Source organism: Lissotriton helveticus, chromosome 9 (genome assembly GCF_964261635.1).
Source record: "Lissotriton helveticus chromosome 9, aLisHel1.1, whole genome shotgun sequence".
NCBI lineage: Eukaryota > Metazoa > Chordata > Amphibia > Caudata > Salamandridae > Lissotriton > Lissotriton helveticus.
This window is the reverse complement of record NC_136070.1, coordinates 540,813,969-540,841,152: the sequence shown is the minus strand read 5'-3', so window position 1 is coordinate 540,841,152 and position 27,184 is coordinate 540,813,969. Positions and strand designations below refer to the sequence as shown.

The 27,184-nt window shown below is 49.5% G+C and overlaps 1 protein-coding gene across 9 annotated transcripts in view; it reads left to right on the top strand.

The window, feature by feature from the left end:
* The window catches only part of LOC144781519 (uncharacterized), a 2,047,367-nt gene that overhangs the window by 1,887,198 nt on the left and 132,985 nt on the right, over positions 1–27,184 (top strand). The gene's annotated exons all lie outside the window — the stretch shown is intronic.

Sequence of the window (27,184 nt, the reverse complement as noted above, 5' to 3'; positions counted from 1 at the left end):
TCACTTTCTCCAGGATTTCCAGCCAAATCTTCCTTTTTGCTGATTCTGGAACTGTTAAGGACTGCTTCCCAAAAAGTCTGTGGTGAACCTTAACCACCTCCTCAACAAGGACCTGTAGCTCCATGCTGCTGAATTTGAGCTTTCTTTTCCTTTCAGCCTGCTCTGTGTCCTTGCTGCTTGCCATGTTTTAATTTGAAAGTGCACAAACTCTGTCTGCTGCTGCTCCCAGTCTCTCTGCTCCAACTGCCTCTCCAGAACCTTCTAATTACTTGCAGCTGCCTGTGTAGCCACTTCCTGCTAGGAAGGGGGAGGGTGGTTGCACCTGATTGGCTGTTGTGTTAAGTTTCACTTTTGCTTGCTGTCCTATTCGGTATTTACCGATTCGGTATTTACCGATTCGGTATTTACCGAATCGGTATTTCCAATGCATTCCTATGGGCCAAATGGCCAATAGGAATGCATTGGGAATACCGATTCGGTAAATACCGATTCGGTAAATACCGATTCGGTAATTTCCGATTTTCCAATACCGATTTTTACCGATTCGGTAAAAAATACCGAATTTTCCCCTACATCTCATTTTCCGATTTTTGAATACAGAATCGGTAAAATTCGGTATTTAAGAATCGGTAAAATCAGATTACCTACATCTAGCCCTAGGTGTGCAGGGAAATCTATTGACCCTTTCAGAGCCCATTTGTCTGATGTTCTCCAGTTTGCCCTTTCTCTGGCGCAGCAAGGGCTGGCTGTTGCCACAGTTAAGGGCTATTTTTTTGCGCTGTCGGCATTTCTCTGTTTGCCTGATCAGCCATCTCTTTTCAAATCTCCTGTAGTTTTAAGGTTTTTAAAGGGCCTCACAAATAAGTTCCCTCCTGTTCCTTTTATTGTGCCTCAGTGGGACTTAAATCTTGTCTTGACCTTTTTGATGGGGGCTCCCTTTGAGCCTCTTCACAAATGTCCTTTGAGGCTTTTGACTCTTAAGACAGTCTTCCTCGTTGCAATAACCTCTGCAAGGAGGGTAAGTGAGCTTCAAGCTCTTAGTTCCAAGCCCCCATTCTTGACCATTCATGCTGATCAAATGGTTCTTAGGACCAGGGCTGCTTTTCTTCCAAAGGTGGTTACTCCTTTCCACCTTGGTCAATCCATTACCCTTCCTACCTTTTATCCTCCCCCACACCCTTCCAAGGAGGAGGAGAGGTTACACCGTCTGGGCCCCAAGAGGGCGCTATCCTTTTACCTGGACAGATCTAAAGACTGACCAGCTCTTCATTGGGTTTGCTGGTTGCAAAAGAGGAAGAGTGGTTCATAAAAGAACCTTGTCAAGATGGATCGTCCTCTGTATAAAGATCTGCTACTCTTTGGCCGGTAAGGAACCACCAGAGGGCATAAGGGCTCATTCTACAAGAGCTAAATCATCAACCTCAGCATTAGCTAGAGGTGTTCCTGTAGAGGACATTTGTAGGGCGGCAACTTGGTCTTCCCTCCACACTTTCGCGAAGCATTACTGCTTGGATTCCGAGGTGAGGAGGGACGGCCACTTAGCGCACTCTGTCCTTCAAGATTTCCTGGTTTAGAAGAGTGGACACAATCCTCCGGGAGTGGGGACTGCTGTGGGACTCTATTCACAACGTGAGGAATCCACACAGCAGATGTATCTATCAGAAGAACAAGTTACTTACCTTCGGTAACGCTTTTTCTGGTAGATACAATATCTGCCTGTGGATTCCTCACTGACCCACCCGCCTCCCCGTTGTCCACTCTTCTATACCAGTATATCTGTATTGTATTTATTTTATGGTCAACAAAATATGTTATTTTGAATGTTTGTTTACATTTGCTTCACACTGTGTGTGTTATTTTGACTATCGTGTACTGTGTATGCTATGTACATTACTACTGTCATTGGTCCGTCCGTGTGCCTCGAAGGCACGGAAAAAAGGGCGGAACTGATGTCATCACGCCGGCGTGGGCCTATTATAGGCGTCGGTGACGTCAGCGGAGTCGCGAGCGATGCCGTGTCTCTATGACGTCCAAGTCCACGTCGGCGCGAGGCTATGAAAAGAATTTCCGAATGTTGCTGACGCAAGGGGATATTCACATGGTGAGGAATCCACAGGCAGATATTGTATCTACCAGAAAAAGCGTTACCGAAGGTAAGTAACTTGTTCTTCAGGTCCCACTGCAGAGCCCGCATCCGCCATCTGGCGTGATGCACCAGAAGGATGCAGGAGGCCATCAGCCCCAGAAGCCACAGAGTCAACCTGACCGAGACTCGGGATAAATGCTGAAAGATCCGAATCAGAGCCTGAATAGCCCGAACCCGCTGTTCGGGAGGATAAACCCGAAACTGTGCCGATGAAGAGGATCTTCAGAGAGGGGCACAGGTGTAACTTCGGCACATTGATGTAGAACCCCAGCAGGAGCAGGAGGTCGGCCGTAGTCTGGAGGTGGCTGACGACTGTCTGGGGTGAGCCCGCCTTCAACAACCAGTCGTCGAGGTAGGGGAAGACTGAAACCCCTAACCTGCGCAGATGAGCTGCGACCACCGCCATCACTTTCGTGAACACCCGTGGGGCGCTGGTGAGGCCGAAGGGGAGCACGGTAAACTGAAAGTGCTCGTGGCTTACCGTGAACCGCAGGTAGCGCCGGTGGGCCGGCAGGATGGGGATATGAAAATAAGCGTCCTGCAAGTCCAACGCTACCATCCAGTCTCCTGGGTCCAGGGCAGCTAAGACCTGAGCCAGTGTCAGCATCTTGAACCTCTCCTTCCGGAGGAAGCCGTTGACATTCCGCAGGTCCAAGATTGGGCGTAGGCCCCCTTTGCCCTTCTTGGGAACCAGAAATTAGTGGGAGTAACAACCACACCCTACTTCTGGCCCAGGAACGCGCTCGATGGCCCCCTTGGCCAAGAGGGCCACAACTTCCTCTCGCAGAAGATTCAAGTGATCCCCCGACACGCGGTGGTACTGTGGTGGCATGGCTGGAGGGGTCGCCTCAAAGGGGAGGGAGTAGCCCCTTCGGACGATTTGCAGCACCCACCGGTCTGACGTGATGTCGCGCCAGTGGAGGAGGTGATGGCGAACTCTGCCCCCCACTGGCGTCTCGTGGGCCTGAAAGCTCGGAATAGGAGGGCTTTGAGGCGGATGCTGGGGGGGGTGGATGTGGACTGGCCGCACCGTTGTCCCCGGGCACCACACTGGCGGTTACCACGTCCGCCACCGCGCTGGATATTAGTCTTCGGCCCGTGGCTGGCAGGATGTGTAGGGGCGCCCCTTCCTTGGCCACGAAAGGGACGAAAGGCAGCAGATTGCTGGTGCGGGGCCGACAGGCCCAAGGACTTGGCCGTAACCCTGGAGTCCTTAAAGTGACGGCCATCAAACGGCATGTCCATAAGGGTGTTTGGAACATCAGCCAAAAAGTTGGCAGACCTCAGCCAGGCGTGGCAACGAATCGCCACCGTGGTTGCCATCGCTCTACCTAGCGAGTCCGTAGTATCCAGTCCACATCTGATGCAGTACCGTGCCGCATCTCAACCCTCCGCAAGGGCTTGGGCGAGTTTAGTCTGGGCCTCCACAGGACATTGTGGCAGCACGTCCGCGACCGTGTCCCACAGAGAGTGGGTATAACGGCCCAAGAGGCAAGTGGTGTTAACTGACCGCAATCCCAAACTCAGGGAGGAGAACATCTTTTTGCCATATTGCTCGTACCTCTTGGATTCCCGATTGGGGGGAGCCGTCGGGAATGCGGTCTGGGAGTTAGAGGCCTGGATAACCAGGCTCTCGGGGGTGGGGTGGGTGGACAGGAAGCAAGGGTTGCCCGGTGCCGGGCGGTGGCGTCTGGCCACGTTCCTATCTACAAGGGGACCTGTAGCGGGCCTGGACCAGGTGCCCAGAAGAACGTCAGACAAGGCCTCATTAAACGGCAACAGAGGCTCCAAAGAGCTTGTCTGCATTTTAAGGACCTCACTGAGGAGGTTAGTCCTCACGGCCGCGAAGGGGAGCTCAAGGGCCAAAGCCTTGGCTGCCCGTGTCAACACCACACTACAGTCTGCCCCCTTCTCCGTAGCCACGGTAGGAGGGGAGACAAAACCAGTGTCTGGCGAGGTGTCCAGACCACTGGCGTCCCCTAGCTCGCTGGTCCAGTCCTAATAAGACTGACACTCAGGTGCCAGAGGGTCCTCAGACCCCTCCCAATCCGCCTCGCCACCCATCTCCTGGTATTCAGGGTCAAAAGATGGGGCCAGATCATAGAAGTAAAAATCTCCCATCGGCGATCGACGCTGTTCCGGCACCGGAACCGGACCGAGGGAGGGACTGGGGAGGGCGTCGACCGTGGTCAGCGCCGGGGGCGACACCCTAGCAGCCAGAGGTGGAATCCTGCGGCGTCGGGACCGAAGTCGCCGACAGGCACCGGGGCCGAAGCACTGGCCGCGCCTGGGCTCTCAGTCGGGGTCGCGGTGCCCGAAGGCGCCGCGGAACCTGACGGAGGAGTGAGTGACCTCATGGCCGAGAGGAAGGCATCAATCTCCTCCGGCGTCGCGTTCTGCCCAGGGACCGGTGGGTATAAAGCAGGCCGCGACGCCTGCGGCTCCAACGGAGCCCCGTGGGCGGTGTCACCCGAACCACCGGCCGCGTCGCTCGAGCGTCGGGGGGAGTCGGAAGAGCGATGTCGCCTCTTTGACTTCTTGTGCCTCTTACCTGAGGACTTGGAGCTCGAGGAGTGGTGTCTATCCTCCGAGCCGTGATGACTCTGACCCCGCGACCGGTCCCTCGACCTCCTCCCGGACCGGGACCTCGAACGGCGCGGGGCCGACTGCCGGAGCTCGAGGAGCTTGCGGGACTGCTCCCGCCTAGCCTTCGACGTCAAGGCCCGGCAGTCGGGGCACGACTTGTCATCGTGGTCGGGCCCCATTCAATGAAGACACCGGCGATGGGGGTCGGTAACCGACATCAGTTGGTTGCAGTTGACGCAGGGTTTAAACCCGGGCATCCCTACCGGCACAGTCGGAGTCGTTCAACTTCGAAAAAGAAGATCAAAAGATCAAAAAGTTTAGTCAAAAAATGACTAAAGGGTACCACAGTTCCCGGATCGGCACTTGCTGGCGCAGAAAAAATAGGAACTGACGTCAGCTGCGCGCGGGCGGCGTCTAAGTACTCCGATGACGTCATCCCGGCGCCAACGATGCCGACGACGAACGCGTAGCCGCAGACGACGCCTACCGACGCGCAAGGGTACTGCTACGCAAAAGTTTCCGGATCCAGTCTGACGTCTGGGGGTATTCTAAGGTAAGGAATCTAATACTAACCTGTTTCTTTCAGATATTGTTTATTACTGTTTTACCGTATTGTAATGTATTGAGACTTGGTTTTTGCTGTGCTGTAACACCCAAAAACTTTTAATAAAATATATATTTTTTTTTTTAAAAGAGGAAGAGGAAGATAATACATGGACATTTATGTATGGGACTGACGTGTGATTGGTGCATACGATGGAGGGGCTGTCCTTCCGGGTTATGCTAATTTAAAGTTTCTATTGGCTGCTGTTTTTGTCAGTAAAGTAAAGAGAAGCATAAAAAATTAAAAAAATAAAAAGAAATTCAATGAAAAAAACATAGGTTTCAGGCACGTTATAGTTAGATATTAGCATTTAAAAAAAACATTGAAATTCACTGAAAAAACCATAGGTTTCAGGCACGTTATAGTTAGAAATTAGCATTTAAAAAACCTTAAAAACTCACTGAAAAAAACATAAGTATCACACTCTAATATAACCTTTGATACACCCACTGTAAATTACAGACTGCCATTTTCGAAACCATCGACACACCAATACCAGTTACTACATACGCACTCACTGATTCCTAGGTCTACACACACATCCACTCATTCACCCATACAATCACTCATGCATACAGTCACTCATCAATACAACACTATCAAATGCACTCATACACCTATACAGACACTCACACAGCATCAATCATTCATGGAGTTACTCACACACCTAGTCAGTCATGCAAAGAATCAATCACACTTCCATTTATGACCTATAAAGTTATACACACAACAGATCACTTATTCAAACAGAAACACACACATAATTACTCTCTTATACAATCACTGATACAAGTAAACACTCATCTATACAGCCACTCTCATAATCCCAGACTCTCACATATGGTCATTTATATACTCCAACTCTCACATACACTGCCTTTTACATATGTAGTTACTTGGACATGTACCACTGAGACATCCATTCACTCAGTAGCACACCCATACCCACACTGACCAATCCATACAGCTGTTTCCACATGCACTATTATCAGCAAAGACGACCCTGCACTTAGCACAGAGAGAGTACTATATGGCCATTAGGAAGGCTAAAAGTGACTATTTTGCCGGGAGAATTACGCTGGCTCGGAACAATAGTAAGGAGATCTTTGCTATTGCCCGGAGCTTTCTATCTCCTTGTGCAGAACAAAGATCTCTACCAGTATCCCAACAATGGTGTGAGGATCTATCCACCTATTTTGTCGACTAGATACTAAAGATTCAGGATAGTGTTGTCCCACTTTTCAGAACTGCGGAGACCCCTGCCTCGGGGACCTTACTTATCTTATTTATTTATTTATTTATTTATTTAAACTTATAAAGCGCACAGCTACCCGCAGTGGGTTTCCCGGCGGTCAGGGACAGACTAAAGAAGAAGAACTTGCATGCTGATTTTGCAGAAAGGAAGCTTCAGATTACTGTTGAAAGAGCCAAGTTTTAAGTCCCTTGCGGAAACAAAAAAGATTGGTTTCTGTCTTTAGGGTCACAGGAAGAGTATTCCAAAATTTAGGACCCAGATGGGCAAAAGAGGGGCCTCCCATTTTTGCTAGCCTAAATCTGGGAACGGAAAAATCACCATTCCCTGAGGATCTCAGGATTCGACTTGGTTTATAGGCCTGGATAAGGCCCTGAAGGTATTTAGGAGCTGAGCCTTGTTTGATTTTAAAAACATGACAAAGGGCTTTGAATTTAATTCTATTCGGGATTTTGAGCCAGTGAAGGTCACGGAGTGCTAGAGAGGCAGATGTTCTCCTGGGAACGTTGCGGAGCAGCCGAGCAGCTGCGTTCTGAACATCCTGGAGTTTTTTTATGGTTGTCAGATCGGCTCCAAGATCTTATGTGCGGTCTCCGCCCGGGTCACCTCATTACTGCCCACTACCGAGTTAGACATTCTAGCCATTCTTGGCTCTCTTAAGTCTGGCTCTCCCTCAGACCCTTGTCCGGCTCGGGTACTAGCTGGTGTAGCCGAGGAGGTTTGTCCAGTGGTAGTGGACATTGTTAATCTTTCCCTTCAGACCGCCTCGGTGCTTGCCCAATGGAAAAGGCTAAATTGCTACCCCTCCTGAAGAAACCCTTACTGGACCCTTTGTTCCCTGCCAACTACTGGCCTATCTCGCTCTTACCAGCCTTGGCCAAAGTCTGCGAGAAGGTGGCCTTTCGGCAGATGGAGACGTTTGTGGAAGCATCAGGTGCTCTCCACCCTGCTCAGTCGGGGTTTAGGTCTGCCTACAGCACGGAGACTGCTCTGGTGGAGATGTCGGAGGCTATCAGAGAGTGTCTTGACGGGGGCGGCAGGGCGGCCCTGATTTTACTCGACCTCTCTGCCGCCTTCAACACGGTGCCCCACCAGTTGCTCTTGGCCAGGCTATCTGCGATCGGGATCTCGGGCTTGGTCTGGGAATGGGTTAAATCCTTTTTGGATTCCCGCTCGCAGCAGGTCTGTTTGGCTCCATTTGCTTCCTCTGTCAGGAACCTTGCAACTGGGGTTCCCCAGGGCTCCATCCGGAGTCCTCTGCTATTTAATATATATTTAACCCCTTTGGTTTATCTGGCAGAGGAGCTGGGAGCAAAAGTTATAGCGTATGCTGACGACACTCAGCTGCTATTTACTTGGAGGGGCTTGTACCTGGACACAGACACCGCCCCGACGTGCCTAGCGTCAGTATTTCACTGGCTGGCCCAGGCCTCTCTCAAATGTAATGAGGATAAATATGAGGTCCTACTGTACGGGCAGTTTCCTTCGGACTTCAGAAACCGCCTATGGCCACCAAACTTCCCTAGCCCAAGTTCTGAGGGTGGGCCTACTAAAAATCTGGGGGTGTGGTTTAGCGAGGACCTGCGATTTAGCGACGATGTAAAAAAACTGACGGGAGTCTGCTTTGGTACCCTCAAAGCACTCAGAAAAATGTTCCCATTGCTCCCGAGAGTGGCGAAAGAGACGATCACACATGCCTTGATTTTGTCGAGGCTCGACTATCCCAATGCTTTGTTCATAGGCATGCCTTGCAATCTTCTGCACAAACTCCACATTATACAGAATGCCGCGGCAACACTCCTCTTTAATGCCTTAAGAAGATCCAGTGCGCTGCAATACCTACGGGAACTGCACTGGCTGCCTGTGGCTCAGCGAGTGCAGTACAAAGCAATTACTCTGGCTCACCGGGCCCTCCATGGACATGGTCCCACCTATCTCAGGAAGCGCTTTGCCTTCTATGTTCTGAACCGACCTCTGCATTCTGCCTCGCTTCGCCGGATGATTATCCCGCGTTTCCGCAGAGTTCGTTTGGGAGGCCAGTCACTTTCTGTCAAAGCTGCTGAGGCCTGGAATGCGCCCCCTCCTGACCTTCAACTTATACAAGAGTTCTAACTCTTTAAAAAGCATCTAAAAACACATCTGTTCAGTAAGATCATCTAATCTGACTCCCGCCTGTACCCCAGCTCTCTTCCGCGCCAGGACACTCGAGAGTATTAGTGCGCATTACAAATCCACTATAACATAACCTAACATAACTATTGAACCCATACAGCCACTGAATCAATTACTCAAACATGTATGCACGGAGTCACATAACTCCCACACACCCACACACACACTCAGGCACCCATACAAATACTCTGGCAACCAATCAATAACCCATATTGACACTCATGTAGCTACTAACCAACCCATGGAGCAGCTTATACAACAGCAGACAGATACAGACATTCACACAGTTTAGTCACTTACCCTTGCATTCAATAAGACACATGTAATAACTCACTTAAACAGTCAGTGACACACTTACTATATCCTCCATCCAGACACGTATACACCCACTCATTCTTCAATACACCTTGTCATATATATAATACATATTTAAACGTTATAGAAACACACAGTCACTGGATAATGTCATCAGTGATGTCATCAGTGATCTCATTTGAGATGTCATCAGAGATGTCACTGACCATGTCATAAATGATGTAATATGTGACATCATCAGCAGTGCATTGCGGGGGCGCGAGTTATAGTTTGCTGAACTAACTATAACGGGGGAATTTTCTATGGTTTTGTACAAGTGAAATGTCCAACTAACTATAACGTCCCAGAAAACCTTTGGTTTTTTCAGTGAATTTCTATTGTTTTTCAAATGCTAATTTCTAACTATAATGTGCCTGAAACCTATGTTTTTTTCAGTTTTATATATATATATATATATATATACAAAAGTCAATGTAGCACGCACTCAGGCAGAAACTGTGTTATTTTCATCAAAAATGGGATTTATTTGCTTCATAGACACTCCGTTAATCGTTTCGACCAGTGTACAGTCTTGATCACACAACGAAGTGCAGCATCAAAAGTCATTAAATACACGAAAATTAAAACCAACATAGGACTTCAAACTGTATACAGACAATAGAAAGCAATGAAAGGTAGTGGCCATTTTGAAGCAAGTTTCAACTCTAACTTACAATTGAATTGTGTGCTGCTGTCTAGTGAACAATGCTTACAAAATGATACAGTAGTATGCCTCCAAAGGACACGTAAATGTTAAATAACGAAAATATGCCTCCCAACCATGGTTACAATACAATTATAATTCGTAGTGGTAAAGAACACAGTTGCAAGTTGTATATGTTTCAGTTGCAACAGAGCAGTGGGGTGGAGGGTATGGAGCTTGTAATCAACATAGTGCCTGGTAAATCCCTAACGCTTGGTAATACTGCTTATTGAAAAGCAAGTTGGTATGGAGCCTGTAATCAACATAGTGCCTGGTAAACCCCTAGCACTTGATAATACTGCATATTGAAAAGCAAATGCTAAAACCTGTACAGTGGCCATATTGGAGTCCAATAATCTGTGAACATAAGAAAGGCAGTAGATTGATGGTATGGCAAAAAAGGAGGCTGCTGACAGGGACAAGCTTGGAGGCCACCAATCATTATGACAGTGCAAGGTGATAAAATCCTTAAGAAACCAAAATAGTACATACGAATATATTGAAACATAAGAAACAAAAAAAACGTTAAAAAATGAAATTTCTTATCTGAAGGGAGCAATACACCTGATGAATGTCACGAAGAAAAGAGTAGGGAGCCCAAAACGTTGCACTGGATGGATTCTCTGGTCCTTCCTTTCCTCCTAAAAAGATAGACATAACGACAGGTAAGTTCTCAGACATAGACTTCAAAACGCATAAAGACATGATATTCACACTGTACACGTTATTAGCTAAAGGTTATGCCTTAGTCATGTCAAATGCAAACTTACGTAGTCACAGTATAAGATAAACATTTCAATACTCAAGAGGCTTAAGAAAATTGAGAACACAGGAAATCATATAAACAGCTCGAAATAAAGCTTGTGAGAAAGCTTGAGAAAAAGAAGGAGAAAAGAGAAAAAGTAGGGAAAAATTATGGAACAACCAGAGAGAAGCTTTGTCGAGAGGCCTTGCATCTCTGGACATGGCTGGAACAGCAGGGCATAACCCTGGTGGTTCAACATCTGTCAGGTTCTCTGAACACCAATGCGGACAAACTCAGCTGTCGATGCCTAGCAGATCACGAGTGGTATCTTCAGTCGGAGGTGGCGCAAGGTCTCTTTCAGCAGTGGGACAACCTTGGTTAGATGTGTTCGCCTCCGAAGAGAACGTGCAGTGTCAGCAGTACTGCACGCTGGAGTTTTCAGGGCGGCTATCGCACAGGTATGCTTTTTGTCACGAATGGAGCTCAGGCCTGCTGTATGCCTTTCCGCCCATACCACTCCTACCCAGGGTTCTGATGAAGATTAGGAGCAATTGGGCCTAGTGTTTCCTGTGGCTCCGGACTGGTCAAGAAGAGTCTGGTATCCAGAGCTTCTGAGTATGAGTATCTATCCTCCGATCAGGCTGCCCCTTTGGGAGGATCTTATATCGCAGCAGCATGGGAGGGTTCTCCACCCAAAACCTGTTAACACTGTGCCTCCATGCGTGGAGATTGAGTAGCGACAGTTGATAGATTTTGACTTTCCTACCGAAAACTGTAACGTTATTCTGGCGGCCAGGCGGCCCTCCACTAAGAAGGTATATCCCTGCCCTTGACAGAAATTTGCCTTATACTGTACAGAAAAGTTAATTGACCCTCTTTCTGCTTCTCTTTCTACAGTCCTTTTATTCATTCTAACCCTTGCCCAGCAGGGCTCTTCCTTGGGAATGCTCAAGGGTTACCTTTCTGCACTGTCTGCTTTTTTACGGCTGCCAGACCAACCCTCTCTCTTCAAATCTCCTATTATAAATAGTTTTTTAAGAGGGCTGGCTCACTTCTTTCCACCTACGCCCTTTATTATGCCACAGTGGGACCTACCTGATGTGTGCTCCTTTTGAGCCTTTGCTCAACTGTCCCCTCCGGCTCCGCCCAGAGGGTGAGTGAATTGCAGGCGTTATCCTGCTCGCCTCCTTATCTTATGTCCTTTCGAGACAAGGTTTTGCTTTGCACCAGAGCATCTTTTATGACAAAGGTTGTGACTGGAGCTCGAGTCGGGGGTACAACCAGGTACACAGCGTCCCCCCACTCTTTTAACAGGGTGGACGCCATCCCCCTGCCAAGAAGCTGGGCCCCACAGAAATATGCTGAACATGTCCCGGTGTAATTTTCAGACACCGGGATACGTTCAGCATGTGACGTCATGAGGTCATTTGCATATTGTTAGTCCCCCCACTTCTTTTTATAGGACTTGTACCCTGGTTGTGACCACTTTCCATCTGGGTAAGTCTATCACTTTGCCCACCTTCTTTGCACCCCCACATCCCTCTAAGGAGGAGCGCCTCCATTGTCCGGACCCAAAAAAAGCGTTGTCGTTCTATATTGATCGCACAAAAGAATTCCGGGTGGATGACCAACTCTTTGTAGGGTATGTGGGAGCAAAGAAGGGAAGGGCAGTGCAGAAAAGGACAATCTCTCACTGGGTCGTTCTCTGCATTAAAATCTGTTATGCCTTGGCGAAGAAGCAGCCCCATGGGGGATTAAGCGCCTATTCCACCAGGGGAAACTCTGCGACTCGGGGTGTCCCAGTCCAAGACCTCCCTCCAAGCTTCAAAGGGACCATATGATAGTGCGGGGGGAATGTGGCATTAAAATGTATAGGCGTGTGAGGGGAAGGGAAGGTTGTGAGATGTAGTTTGTTAGTGAGGATATGCCAAACCTTCAGTGTGGTGGACGTGGGTGTGCTAAGGATGTATGACGTTACAACGCATACTTTTACAACGCCTACCTTTACAACACATTTTTTACAACGCAACACCCATTACAACGCATTCCATTACAACGCATGCATTTACAACGAATTTTTTAAAACTACCTTTACAACGCATTCCATTACATCGCATACTACCTTTACAACGCATACCATTACAACGCATAATATTACTTTGCATGTAAGGTAAGTATTGGATAGTGTAGGGGTAATAATTACTATTCTAACTCCAGGGGTTGCAACAGTAGGGTAAGTGTTGGATAGTGTAGGGGTAAAAATTACTATTCTAACTCCAGGGGGTGCAACAGTAGGGTAAGTGTTGGATAGTGTAGGGGTAAAAATTACTATTCTAACTCCAGGGGTGCAACAGTAGGGTAAGTGTTGGATAGTGTAGGGGTACTATGTGTTGTAATGCTATGCGTTGTAATGGAATGTGTTGTAAAGACTGCGTTGTAATGACATGCGTTGTAGTGGTGTGCGATGTAGTGTCATGCGTTGTAATTGTTGCGTTGGAAATGCATGCGTTGTAATGGATGTTGCGTTGTAAAAGTTTTGTTGTAATGGTAGTGCGTTGTAAAAGTTGCGTTGTAAAGGTTGTTTCCCGTGTGCTGATATAGGCATTGAGAGGTCTGTCTTGCTTCGGCTTCCAGAGAAGATCCCAAATGGTGCGTCCCGTGATCTGTCTGTCCATATGAAGCCAATGTTTCTCCGAGGCCCGCAGCAACCATTCCGTGATTACCCTCATTTGAGCCGTTCGATAGTAGGACTGAAAGTCCGGTACGGCCAAGCCTCCGTCCTTGCGAGGTCTAATAAGCACATTATAGGGAAGCCGTGCCCGTTTCCCCAGCCAAATAGATTTGGTGAGCATATGCCGCAACTCCTTAAATAGCCCTCCCTCCACCTGAATAGGCAGCCCGTGGAAAAGATAAAGTAAGCGGGGGAGAACATTCATTTTAATGGCATTGATCCAGCCCAGCCAGGTGATATAGGCCACACTCCATTTTCCCAAGTCCAATTTTAGTTGTCGCAGAAGACGGGGGAAATTGGCTTTAAATAAGTCTCATACCCAAGGAGTAAGTTTCACCCCTAAGTAAGTGATCTCTCTACTAGTACAGCAAAACAGTGATCTCTCTTCCATCCTGCGCAACTCCTCTGGTGGAATTGTGAGATTCATAAGAAAGGATTTGATCAGATTGATTTTGAATCCCACCACCCGTTCAACACCTCCAACTCCCCCTGGACAGCCGGAAGAGAGACACTAGGGTTTGTCACTGGCAGAAGCATGTCATCGGCAAATAACAAAATCTTATGGTCATCTGTGCGAAAACGTATGCCTTGGATCTCTTGATTCTTTCTGATCCTGTGGGACAGAGGTTCTATGCTTAAGGCAAAAAGGAGTGGGGATAAGGGGCAGCCCCCTCTCATCCCGCGAGCCAGTCGGAAGGAGGAAGAAGCCACCCCATTGACAAGGACCCTAGAGCTGGGAGAATGATAGTTAGTACGCACCATCCCAATAAAAGTGTCATTGAAGCCAAAGCGCTGGAGCACTTTAAATAACAAGCATTGGCATAGCCAATAGGTCTCGCCTTCGGAGCCTTATAAGTGTTTAGTTATGCAGCACAATATCCTTGGTGCAACAACATCAACTGTTGCATGGCTAAACATTTATAAGGTCCCAAAGGCGAGACCTATTGGCTATGCCAATGCTTGTTTGTTTCTTCTTTTTCGAGTCCTTTGGAGACTGATTTGCCCAGAATCACAGGCTGTTGATCGGACGCCAAGACTCGTTCCAAAGTCGGCAACTCCGGCTGTGACGCCACATCATGCCCTATCAGAAGCATAGCAAGGAGGCCAGGGGCCCGGATGAAAGCATGGAAAACTACCCCCTTTGTAATTTGTTAGGTTAGAATGATACAGCAATTATCATGTATCAAAGGGCCCTGAAAGGCTCTCTCTGCCGGTGCCACTGCACTTGCTGCACCAGTGGTAGTTGCTGCAGATCGTAGTTTTGAAATCAGCCGACGACTTTAAAATCCATGCACACAGATTCTGATAGATACATCTGCCGTGTGGATTCCTCACCTTGTGAATATCCCCTTGCGCCAGCAACATTCGGAAATTCTTTTCGTAGCTTCGCGTCGACGTGGACTTGGACGTCATAGAGGCACGGCACCGCTCGCGACTCCGCTGACGTCACCGACGCCTATAATAGGCCCACGCCGGCGTGATGACATCAGTTCCCTTTTTTCCGCGTCGTCGACGCTAACGGTTTTCTGGGATCGTACTGTAGCTTCCTGGTAACTATGTTACTCTTGTTCTATTATTGCTGTTTCTGTTTTCTTCGAGATGTCGTCGAAGAAGACTGGCTTTAAGGCTTGCGGAGAATGTGGCAAGACAATGTCTATTACTGACCCGCATGAGTGCTGCGTCTGGTGCCTGAGTTCCGACCATGACGTTGAGGATTGCCCTTGTTGTAAGAAGACGACCCCAAAGGCCCTGCGGGAAAGGGAGACGAAACTCCTCGTGGCAAGACTGAAGAGTAAAAAGGTTAAAAAGACTTTGAAGTCTCGATCTCGGCGTTCGAGGTCGAGGTCTCGATCGAAGTCGCGCTCGGAATCGTCTTCAGCTCATGTTTCAAGATCCTCAAGGAAAAAGCATAAGAAGAGGAGCCATGAGTCACGTCATCACTCAGGGAAGGACTCTGGTTCGAGGCCGAAGTCGCAGGTCAAACTTCTTAATAAAGAAGCGGAGGTTTCGGCGTCGGAGGCTCAAGACTCTGTTGGTGAAGCTTCGCATCCGAATTCGCCCGAGTCTCCGAAGCAGTTGGTTATCCCTTCTCCAGATCCGTCCAATCCTTCTGGTCAGGTGGATGAAGGTGAGGTGCAGAAGGTTGGTGAGGCCGAGGTTCCGGTGCCTGCGGGTTCGTCGACCCTGGTTCCGGGGCTCGGGGAAGAGGTCGACTTCGTGTCGCCTCCGCCTCCTCGGGAACAGCCCGGAGGACCGTATCCAGATTTTCCGGCTCCAGGTCAGGATCCATCCCAATTCCTGAACGCCATGTTTGGTGTTTATTCCAGGGCGATGTACCCGTCTGGTGCACCTGTTGGTCCCACGGGTCCTATGTCTTTTAACTTGGGTGTTCCCCAAGCTTATGCTCCTGCGCCCTTCATGCCTTTTATGCCGGCTCTACCACCGCATTGGCATTTTCCGACACCGCCTGTGTCGTCGACGCCGAAGCGTACGACGCCGACTCCGTCGACGCCGGTTCCATCGACGCCGGTGCCTACGACTCCGAGGCAGGATTCTGTTCGACCTCGTGTGAAACGACCTCATCCGACTTCGGGTTCGACGCCGGCCCCGGCCCTGTCGGATTCGGTTCCAGATCCTTCGACTTCTATCGTGAAGGAAAGGTCACGGAGAGAAGCCCAGAGACTTCTGGAGGAAGAACAATATCGGTATGCTGATATGGAGGAAGGAGAGTTGCAGGAGTCTGAAGATCCTTTTGAGGACCTGGGAGAGGCCAGTGGGCTTGAACTGTCTCCTGAGTGGGATTTGGCTTCGGTGTCGAATGTACCTTCAAAGGATGTGGTGCCTTATCACACTGTTATCAAAAAGGCGGCAAATTTGTTGAACATTACTCTGCCCACTGCTGAGTATAAGTCAAATCTTCTAACTGAAGTTCTTCACTCACCCTCCTCTTCTATTGAGCCAATGCTACCCTTTAATGATGCGTTAGCTGAACCCATCTATGAGGTTTGGAAGAAGCCTTTGTCTACTCCTACGGTTTCTAGGGCAGTGGCGAGGAGGTACAGGGTTGCGCCTGGTGACCCTGATTTTTTGTCAACGCACCCCCTGCCTGAGAGTTTGGTTGTGCAGGCTGCCTGCTCGAAGAGGTCTGCTGGTGCTTTTCCGCAGGTTCCTGGGGATAAGGAGTCCAGAAAACAGGATCAGGCTGCCAAGAAGGTCTTCTCCTCAGCCAGTATGGCGTTAAAGTCAACCAACGCAACTTGTCTGATGGGGCGGTATGTCCATGCCTTGATGGATTCTGTTAAGCAGCTGGTTCCGAAAATCCCTGAGGAGGATAGAAAGGATTTTCAGGAGGTGATATCGGACACTCAGGCTGCTGCGAGGCAGGTGATTCAGAGTGGGTTGGACACTGCTGATTCGGTGGCGAGGGTCATGGGCTCTTCCGTGGCCACTAGGAGAGCCGCATGGCTTAAAACGTCGGAGTTCTCTACAGATGTTCAGTCTGTTTTGATGGACTTGCCTTTTGATGGCTCAGGATTGTTTGGCAAGAAGGCTGATGCGGCCTTGGAACGTTTTAAAGACAGTAGGGCCACTGCAAAATCTTTGGGCCTTCAGTCCAGGGGTACTACTGGAAGGCGCTTCAGAGGATTTGGCAGATCTTCCTTTCGTTCCTACAGACCATCTCAGCAGCAGCCACAGCAACAGCAAAATACGCTGTACAGATCATACAGGGGCAGGCAAAGAGCCCGTCCTAGAGGCCGTCAAGCTTCCTCCTCCTCCTCCTCTTCTTCCCCTTCCCAGCCCCCTGCCAACGCAGCAAAGCAGCCCTAGATCCGCCATTCCGGATCATGTGGTCCCAGAGGGGGGCCGGTTTACCCATTTCCTACGAGATTGGGAACTGATAACATCAGATCTTTGGGTTCTCAATCTCGTGGGGAATGGGTATGCTCTTCCCTTTCCGGAGTTTCCCCCAAATTATCCTCCTTGCCAGGGTTTTTGTTCGGAGGACCACCTGCTTCTCCTGCAGGAAGAAGTCCTGGCACTGTTCAGAAAGGGTGCGATAGAGGTGGTTCCGGAGCAGGAGAGGGGTCAGGGATGCTACTCCCGGTATTTTCTGATCCCCAAGAAGGATGGCAGACTTCGGCCAATCCTAGATCTCAGGATCTTGAACCTTTACCTGAAACAGGAAAAGTTTAAGATGCTCACTCTTACACAGGTTCTTCAAGCGCTGCTGGAAGAAGACTGGATGGTGTCGCTCGACTTACAGGATGCCTATTTTCATATTCCCATCTTGAAGTCGCACAGAAAGTATCTCCGTTTTACGGTTGGGTCGCAACACTACCAGTTTGCGGTCCTTCCGTTTGGTCGTACTACTGCGCCTCGAGTCTTCACCAAGGTGATGGCAGTGGTGGCAGCACATCTCAGAAGGTCGGGGATTCCTGTATTCCCGTATTTGGACGACTGGCTGATCAAGGCAGACCCGTCCGAGAAGGTGCTCCATCATCTGCAGGAGACAACTCAGTTGTTGCACAGGTTGGGTTTTTCAATAAATGTACCCAAGTCTCACCTGGTGCCCTCCCAGCGCAACCTGTTCATAGGTGCGGTACTGGATACAACTGTATGCCGTGCATTCCCTCCTCCTCAAAGGATTCGCGACATAAAGGCAATGATTCCTTTATTTTTCAATTGAGCGGTTGTTCCAGTCCTGAAGGTCCTTCGCCTGCTCGGTCTGATGGCTTCTTGCATTCTGTTGGTCAACCATGCACGCTGGCACATAAGGGCACTCCAGTGGTGCCTCCGCAGGCAGTGGTATCAGCACAGCGGAGATCTCAGGGAGTCAGTGAGGATCTCCAGAGAAACTGCGGCGGATCTGTCTTGGTGGAGCGTGGAAGGCAATCTGTCGCAAGGAAAGCCTTTCCAACTGCCTCCATCGGTGGCCACAGTAATAACGGATGCATCCACTCTAGGGTGGGGTGCTCATCTGGGGGTCCTGGAGGTCAAGGGTCTTTGGTCTCCAGAGGTAAGGTTGCTTCAAATAAACCTTCTAGAGTTGCGGGCGATACGTCTGGCGCTCAAGGCCTTCCTCCCTTCCCTTCGCGGTCGTTCGGTCCAGGTCCTGACGGACAACACGACCGCGATGTGGTACATCAACAAACAGGGAGGAGTGGGGTCACAGTGTCTCTGCAGAGAGGCTCTGCGCCTCTGGTCCTGGGTTCAGGACCATCGGATTTGTCTGATGGCAAATCATCTGGCCGGAGTTCAGAACGTTCGTGCAGACAGTCATAGTCGGCAGTTCTCTGCCGACCACGAGTGGAGGCTTCATCCGGAGGTAGTTCGCCACGTCTTTCGGACGTGGGGGACTCCTCAGGTGGACCTTTTTGCCACTCAAGAGAATGCTCACTGCCCGTTGTTCTGCAGTCTCCAGTATCCGATGCAAGGAGCCTTGGGGGACGCGTTTCAGTTGACTTGGGGCTCACGACTCCTTTACGCATTTCCTCCCATACCCTTGATTCCTCAGGTTCTGAGGAAGATTCGCCAGGACCGGGCCCAAGTCATATTGGTCGCCCCGGGTTGGCCAAGAAGGGTGTGGTACACAGATCTTCTCCACAACTCCTCTCACCCGCCGCTCTGTCTCCCTTTTAGGGCAGACCTCCTCTCTCAGATGGAGGGGCAGGTTCTACACCCCCACCTCCAGACATTACACCTTCATGCTTGGAGATTGAACGGGGCAACCTGAATTCCTTTTCTCTCCCGCCTGACGTGGTGGATGTCATCTTGTCAGCCAGGCGTGACTCCACTAAGTCCTTCTATACATATAGATGGTCAAAATTTTTCATTTGGTGTGGGGAGAAATCTATTGACCCTTTGAGAGCCCATTTGTCTGATGTTCTCCAGTTTGCCCTCTCTCTGGCACAGCAAGGGCTTGCTGTTGCCACAGTTAAGGGCTATCTTTCTGCGCTGTCGGCATTTCTCTGCTTGCCTGACCAGCCATCTCTTTTTAAATCTCCTGTAGTTTTAAGGTTTTTGAAGGGCCTCACAAATAAGTTCCCTCCTACTCCTTTTATTGTGCCTCAGTGGGACTTAGATCTTGTCTTGACCTTTTTAATGGGTGTTCCCTTTGAGCCTCTTCACAAATGTCCTATGAGGCTTTTAAATCTTAAGACAGTCTTCCTTGTTGCAATAACCTCAGCAAGGAGGGTAAGTGAGCTTCAAGCTCTTAGTTCCAAGCCCCCTTTCTTGACCATTCATGCTGATCGAATGGTTCTTAGGACCAGGGCTGCTTTTCTCTCAAAGGTGGTGACTCCTTTCCACCTTGGTCAATCCATTACCCTCCCTACCTTTTATCCTCCCTCACACCCTTCCAAGGAGGAGGAGAGATTACACCGTCTGGACCTCAAGAGGGCGGTGTCCTTTTACCTGGACAGATCTAAAGAATGTCGTTTGGATGAACAGCTCTTCATTGGGTTTGCTGGCTGCAAAAGAGGAAGAGCGGTCCATGAAAGAACTTTGTCAAGATGGATCGTCCTCTGTATAAAGATCTGCTACCCTTTGGCCGGAAAGGAACCACCAGAGGGCATAAGGGCTCATTCTACAAGAGCTAAATCTTCAACCTCAGCATTGGCTAGAGGTGTTCCAGTAGAGGACATTTGTAGGGTGGCAACTTGGTCTTCCCTCCACACTTTCGCGAAGCATTACTGCTTGGATTCCGAAGTGAGGAGGGACAGCCACTTTGCGCGCTCTGTCCTCCAGGATTTCCTGGTTCAGAAGAGTGGACACCCTCCTCCGGGAGTGGGGACTGCTGTGGGACTCTATTCACAAGGTGAGGGATCCACTGGCAGATGTATCTATCAGAAGAACAAGTTACTTACCTTCGGTAACGCTTTTTCTGGTAGATACAGTATCTGCCTGTGGATTCCTCACTGACCCACCCGCCTCCCCGTTGTCCGCTCTTCTATACCAGAGATTCTGTGTTGTAAATATTTCATGGTTAAGGAAAATGTGGTATTTCAAATGTTTACTTTACACTGTGTGTTTTACCTCGACTATTGTGTACTGTGTATACTATGTATATATCTACTGTCATTGGTCCGTCCGTGTGCCTCGAAGGCACGGAAAAAAGGGCGGAACTGATGTCATCACGCCGGCGTGGGCCTATTATGGGCGTCGGTGACGTCAGCGGAGTCGCGAGCGATGCCGTGCCTCTATGACGTCCAAGTCCACGTCGGCGCGAAGCTACGAAAAGAATTTCCGAATGTTGCTGACGCAATGGGGATATTCACAAGGTAAGGAATCCACAGGCAGATACTGTATCTACCAGAAAAAGCGTTACCGAAGTTTAGTAACTTGTTCTTTCTGCAGATTGCATTTAAACAAAGCTTAATGAATACATATGTACATATCAATTCTGATAGATACATCTGCCGTGTGGATTCCTCACCTTGTGAATATCCCCCTTGCGTCAGCAACATTCGGAAATTCTTTTGTAGCTTCGCGCCGACGTGGATCCGGACGTCACAGAGGCACGGCATCGCACGCGACTCCGCTGACGTCACCGACGCCTACAATAGGCCCACGCCGGCGTGATGACATCAGTTCCCTTTTTTCCGCGTCGTCGACGCTAACGGTTTTCAGGGATCGTGTAGTAGCTTACAGTAACTTTGTTACTATTTTCGTATTATTGTGTCTATCTTCATTCTCTTCGGGATGTCGTCGAAGAAAACTGGATTTAAGGCCTGCGGTGAATGTGGCAAGACTATGTCTATCACCGATCCTCACGAATGTTGTGTCTGGTGTTTAAGCTCCGACCATGATGTCGAGGACTGTTCTTGCTGCAGGAAGATGACTCCGAAAGCCTTGAGAGAGCGAGAGACAAAACTCCTCGTGGCAAAACTCAAGAGCAAGAAGGCTAAAAAAATCTTCGAAGTCTCGATCTCGTCGGTCGAAGTCGAGGTCGAGGTCGAGGTCTCGTTCGAGGTCACACTCGGAGTCGTCTTCGGCTCACCCTTCGAAGTCTTCTAAGAAGAAACACAGGAAGAGGAGCCATGAGTCACGTCATCACTCTGGGAAGGAATCTGGCTCAAGACCGAAGTACCAGGTCAAGCTTATGAATAAAGAAGTGGAGGTTTCGGAGTCGGAACATGAAGAGGCTTCGCATCCGGGTTCACCTGAACCTCAAGAACAGGTCCATTCTCCGATTCTATCTAATCCTTCTGGTCAGGAGGATGAAGGTGAGGAGCAGGGGGCTGGTGGAGCCGAAGTTCCGGCACCTGATGGTTCGTCGACTCCGGTTCCTGCACCCGAAGAAGAGGTCGACGTCGTGTCGACTCCACCTCCTCAGGAACATTCCAGAGGTCCATATCCTGAGTTTCCGACTCCAGGTCAGGATCCTTCTCAGTTCCTGAACGCCATGTTTGGTGTCTATTCCAGGGCAATGTTCCCGTCTGGTGCACCTGTTGGTCCCACGGGTCCTATGGCCTTTAACTTAGGGGTTCCACAGGCTTATGCCCCTGCACCCTTCATGCCTTTTATGCCGGCTCTACCACCGCATTGGCATTTTCCGACACCACTGGTGTCGTCGACGCCGAAGCGCACGACGCCGATGCCATCGACGCCGATCCCATCGACGCCGTTACCTACGACTCCGAGGCAGGATTCTGTCCGACCTCGTGTTGAAAGACCTTGTCCGACGTCGGGTTCGACGCCAGCACCGACCCCGTTGGAGTCGATTCCGAATCCTTTGGCTTCGGTTGTTAAGGAAAGATCTCGGAGAAAGGCCCAGAGACTTCTAGAAGAGGAGAAATATGGGTATTCAGATACTGAAGAAGGGGAGTTGCAGGATTCTGAGGATCCCTTTGAAGATTTGTGTGAGGCCAGTGGGCTTGAACTATCGCCTGAATGGGAATTGGCTTCTGTATCAAATGTTCCATCAAAGGATGTGGTACCTTACCACACTGTTATTAAAAAAGCAGCGAGTTTACTGAACATTACTCTACCCACTGCTGATTACAAACCTAATATTTTGACTGAGGTGCTTCATTCACCCTCATCTGTGATTGAACCTATGTTGCCCTTCAACGAGGCCTTGTCTGAGCCTATCTATGAGGTCTGGAAAAAACCCTTATCTGCTCCTGCAGTTTCTAGGACAGTGGCGAGGAGATATAGAGCTGCACCGGATGACCCTGCATTTTTAACAACGCATCCTCTGCCTGAGAGTTTGGTGGTGCAGGCTGCTTGCTCAAAGAAATCTGCTGGTGCGTTTCCACAGGTTCCTGGAGATAAGGAATCCAGGAAGCAAGACCAAAGTGCCAAAAAGATTTTCTCATCAGCCAGTATGGCATTAAAATCAACCAATGCTACGTGTCTGATGGGCTCTGTCAAGCAGTTGATTCCGAAGGTTCCTGAGAATGACAGGAAGGATTTTCAAGAAGTGGTTTCGGACACTCAAGCAGCTGCGAGGCAGGTCATCCTGAGTGGTTTGGACACAGCGGACTCGGTGGCAAGGATCATGGGCTCCTCCGTGACCGCCAGGAGGGCTGCCTGGCTCAAATCATCAGAGTTCTCTGCAGACGTCCAGTCTGTCTTGATGGACTTGCCTTTCGATGGGTCAGGCTTATTTGGCAAGAAGGCTGATACTGCCTTGGAGCGTTTTAAGGACAGTAGGGCCACTGCAAAATCTTTGGGTCTTCAGTCCAGGGGTACTACCGGAAGACGTTTCAGAGGGTTTGGCCGATCTTCCTTTCGATCTTACAGATCATCCCAGCAGCAGCCTCAACAGCAACAGAATACACTGTACAAGTCGTACAGGGGCAGACAAAGATCCCGCCCTAGAGGTCGTCAAGCTTCCTCCTCCTCCTCCTCCTCTCCTTCCCAACCCCCGGCCAACGCAGCAAAGCAGCCCTAGATCCGCCATTCCGGATCATGTGGGCCCAGTGGGGGGTCGGCTTACTCATTTTCTACAAGATTGGGAATTAATAACATCGGATCTTTGGGTTCTCAATCTTGTAGAGAATGGGTATGCTCTTCCTTTCCAGGAATTCCCTCCCAATTACCCTCCTTGCCAGGGTTATTGTTCGGAAGACCACCTGCTTCTCCTGCAGGAAGAAGTCCTGGCACTGTTCCGAAAAGGTGCGATAGAGGTGGTTCCAGAGCAGGAAAGGGGTCAGGGGTGCTACTCCCGGTATTTCCTGATCCCCAAGAAAGATGGCAGGCTTCGGCCGATCCTGGACCTCAGGGTTTTGAACCTTTACCTGAGGCAGGAAAAGTTCAAAATGCTCACTCTTGCACAGGTTCTTCAAGCGCTGCTGGAAGAAGACTGGATGGTGTCGATCGACTTGCAGGATGCGTATTTTCATATTCCCATCTTGAAGTCACACAGAAAGTATCTCCGTTTCACGGTTGGGTCACAGCACTACCAGTTTGTGGTCCTTCCGTTTGGTCTTACTACTGCACCTCGAGTCTTCACCAAGGTGATGGCAGTGGTGGCAGCTCATCTCAGGAGATCGGGGATTCATGTGTTTCCGTATCTAGACGACTGGCTGATCAAAGCGGAGTCGCCGGAGAAGGTGCTCCATCATCTGCAAGGGACAACTCAGTTGTTACACAGGTTGGGTTTTTCGATAAATGTACCCAAGTCTCACCTGGTGCCCTCCCAGCGCAACCTGTTCATAGGTGCGGTACTGGACACTACTGTGTGTCGCGCATTCCCTCCTCCTCAAAGGATTCGCGACATACAGGAGATGATTCCTTTATTTTTCAATGGAGCGGTCGTTCCAGTCCTGAAGGTTCTTCGCCTGCTCGGTCTGATGGCTTCATGCATTCTGTTGGTCAACCATGCACGCTGGCACATGAGGGCACTCCAGTGGTGCCTCCGCAGGCAGTGGTATCAACACAACGGAGATCTCAGGGAGTCAGTGAAGATCTCCAGAGAAACTGCGGCGGATCTATCTTGGTGGAGCGTGGAAGGCAATCTGTCTCAAGGGAAGCCTTTCCAACTGCCTCCATCGGTGGCCACGGTGATATCGGATGCATCCACCCTAGGGTGGGGTGCTCATCTGGGGGATCTGGAGGTCAAAGGTCTTTGGTCTCCAGAGGAAAGGTTACTTCACATCAACCTTCTAGAATTGCGGGCGATACGTTTGGCACTCAAGGCCTTCCTCCCTTCCCTTCGCGGTCAGTCAGTTCAAGTCCTGACGGACAACACGACCGCGATGTGGTATGTCAACAAGCAGGGAGGAGTAGGGTTGCAGTGTCTCTGCAAGGAGGCTCTGCGCCTCTGGTCCTGGATTCAGGACCATCGGATTTGTCTGATGGCAAATCATCTGGCCGGAGTTCTGAACGTTCGTGCAGACAGTCTCAGTCGGCAGTTCTCTGCCGATCACGAGTGGAGGCTTCACCCAGAGGTAGTTCACGACATCTTTCGGATGTGGGGGACTCCTCGGGTGGACCTGTTCGCCACTCGCGAGAATGCTCACTGCCTGTCCTTCTGCAGTCTCCAGTATCCGTTGCAAGGAGCCTTGGGGGACGCGTTTCAGTTGAGTTGGGGAAATCAACTCCTTTACGCGTTTCCTCCCATACCCTTGATTCCTCGGGTTCTGAGGAAGATTCGCCAAGACCGGGCACAAGTCATTTTGATCGCCCCGGATTGGCCAAGAAGGGTGTGGTACTCGGACCTTCTCCACCTCTCCTCTCACCCACCGCTCCGTCTCCCTCACAGGGCAGATCTCCTCTCTCAGATGGAGGGGCAGGTTCTACACCCCCACCTCCAGACCTTACACCTTCATGCCTGGAGATTGAGCGGGGCAACCTGATTATTTTTTCTCTCCCTCACGATGTGGTGGATGTCATTTTGTCAGCCAGGCGTGACTCCACTAAGTCCATCTATTCTTATAGGTGGTCTAAGTTTGTTGCTTGGTGCAGGGAGAAATCTATAGACCCTTTGAGGTCCCATTTATCTGATGTGCTCCAGTTTGCCCTTTCTCTGGCTCAGCAGGGGCTTGCTGTTGCCACGGTGAAGGGTTATCTTTCTGCGCTGTCGGCTTTTATCTGTTTGCCTGACCAGCCTTCTCTTTTTAAGTCTCCCATTGTTTTAAGGTTTTTGAAGGGCCTCACTAATAGGTTCCCTCCTACACCTTTTATTGTGCCTCAGTGGGATTTGAATCTAGTTTTGACATTTTTAATGGGTGCTCCTTTTGAGCCTCTTCACAAATGTCACATGAGGCTTCTGACTTTCAAAACGGTTTTTCTCGTTGCAATCACCTCGGCAAGGAGGGTAAGTGAGCTTCAAGCTCTTAGTTCCAAGCCCCCATTCCTGACCATTCATGCTGAACGAATGGTTCTTAGGACCAGGGCTGCTTTTCTGCCAAAGGTGGTGACTCCTTTCCACCTTGGTCAATCCATTACCCTTCCTACTTTTTATCCTCCCCCTCACCCTTCCAAGGAGGAGGAGAGATTACACCGTCTTGACCCCAAGAGGGCGGTGTCTTTTTACTTGGACAGGACTAAAGACTGTCAAGTGGATGACCAGCTTTTCATTGGCTTTGCTGGCTGCAAGAAAGGAAGAGCGGTCCATAAGAGGACTTTGTCGAGATGGATCGTCCTCTGCATTAAGATCTGCTACTCTCTGGCCGGTAAGGACCCACCAGAGGGTATAAGGGCTCATTCAACTAGAGCTAAGTCTTCGACCTCAGCATTGGCTAGAGGTGTGCCTGTTGAGGATATTTGTAGAGCGGCAACTTGGTCTTCCCTCCACACTTTCGCGAAGCATTACTGCTTGGATTCCGAAGTGAGGAGGGAGGGTCACTTTGCGCACTCTGTCCTTCAGGATTTCCTGGTTTAGAAGAGTGGACACCCTCCTCCGGGAGTGGGGACTGCTGTGGGACTCTATTCACAAGGTGAGGAATCCACACGGCAGATGTATCTATCAGAAGAACAAGTTACTTACCTTCGGTAACGCTTTTTCTGGTAGATACTATATCTGCCTGTGGATTCCTCACTGACCCACCCGCCTCCCCGTTGTCCACTCTTCTATGCCAATTGTTTATATGATGTATTATTTTATGGTCAAGGTTTTGTCTATTTCAAATGTTTTATTGCATTTGCTTCACACTGTGTGTGTTACCTTGATTTCTATACTGCGTATACTGTGTATATGTCTACTGTCATCGGTCCGTCCGTGTGCCTCGAGGGCACGGAAAAAAGGGCGGAACTGATGTCATCACGCCGGCGTGGGCCTATTGTAGGCGTCGGTGACGTCAGCGGAGTCGCGTGCGATGCCGTGCCTCTGTGACGTCCGGATCCACGTCGGCGCGAAGCTACAAAAGAATTTCCGAATGTTGCTGACGCAAGGGGGATATTCACAAGGTGAGGAATCCACAGGCAGATATAGTATCTACCAGAAAAAGCGTTACCGAAGGTAAGTAACTTGTTCTTTAGAGCCAATTAAATAGAAAAAGGTAATTGGACTACTTAAATCTCTTTTACATACCCTTTTTAAAAGTAGAAATATGAAGGAAAAGAGGACAGTGTACTCCGCTAGACTACCAATTATGTAAATGTGAAAAACAACGTCTGCGTGGTTAAAGGCCCAGAGTCCACCAGTATCTCATCATGCCTAGCAGATAGCAGTTGCTTTAGTTCTTTTTTTCGGCTCCTGGTGACAGGATGTTGGACCACTGAGCTTGGCCTTTTTGGCTTTTTTTCATCTAAAATCTCACTAGGAAATTATTGACAACTGTTTCATTCACAGGATTTCATTAGTTCCAGTGTTTTTCTGTCTTTTTCTGACAGAAATGTTTCCCATTGGTCAAATAATATGACATCTTTATTTGACAAGTGTCCTGCCTGTGGAAGAGAGTAGGCCAAGTAGGACTCTCATATTGGCTGCATCATCTGCTTT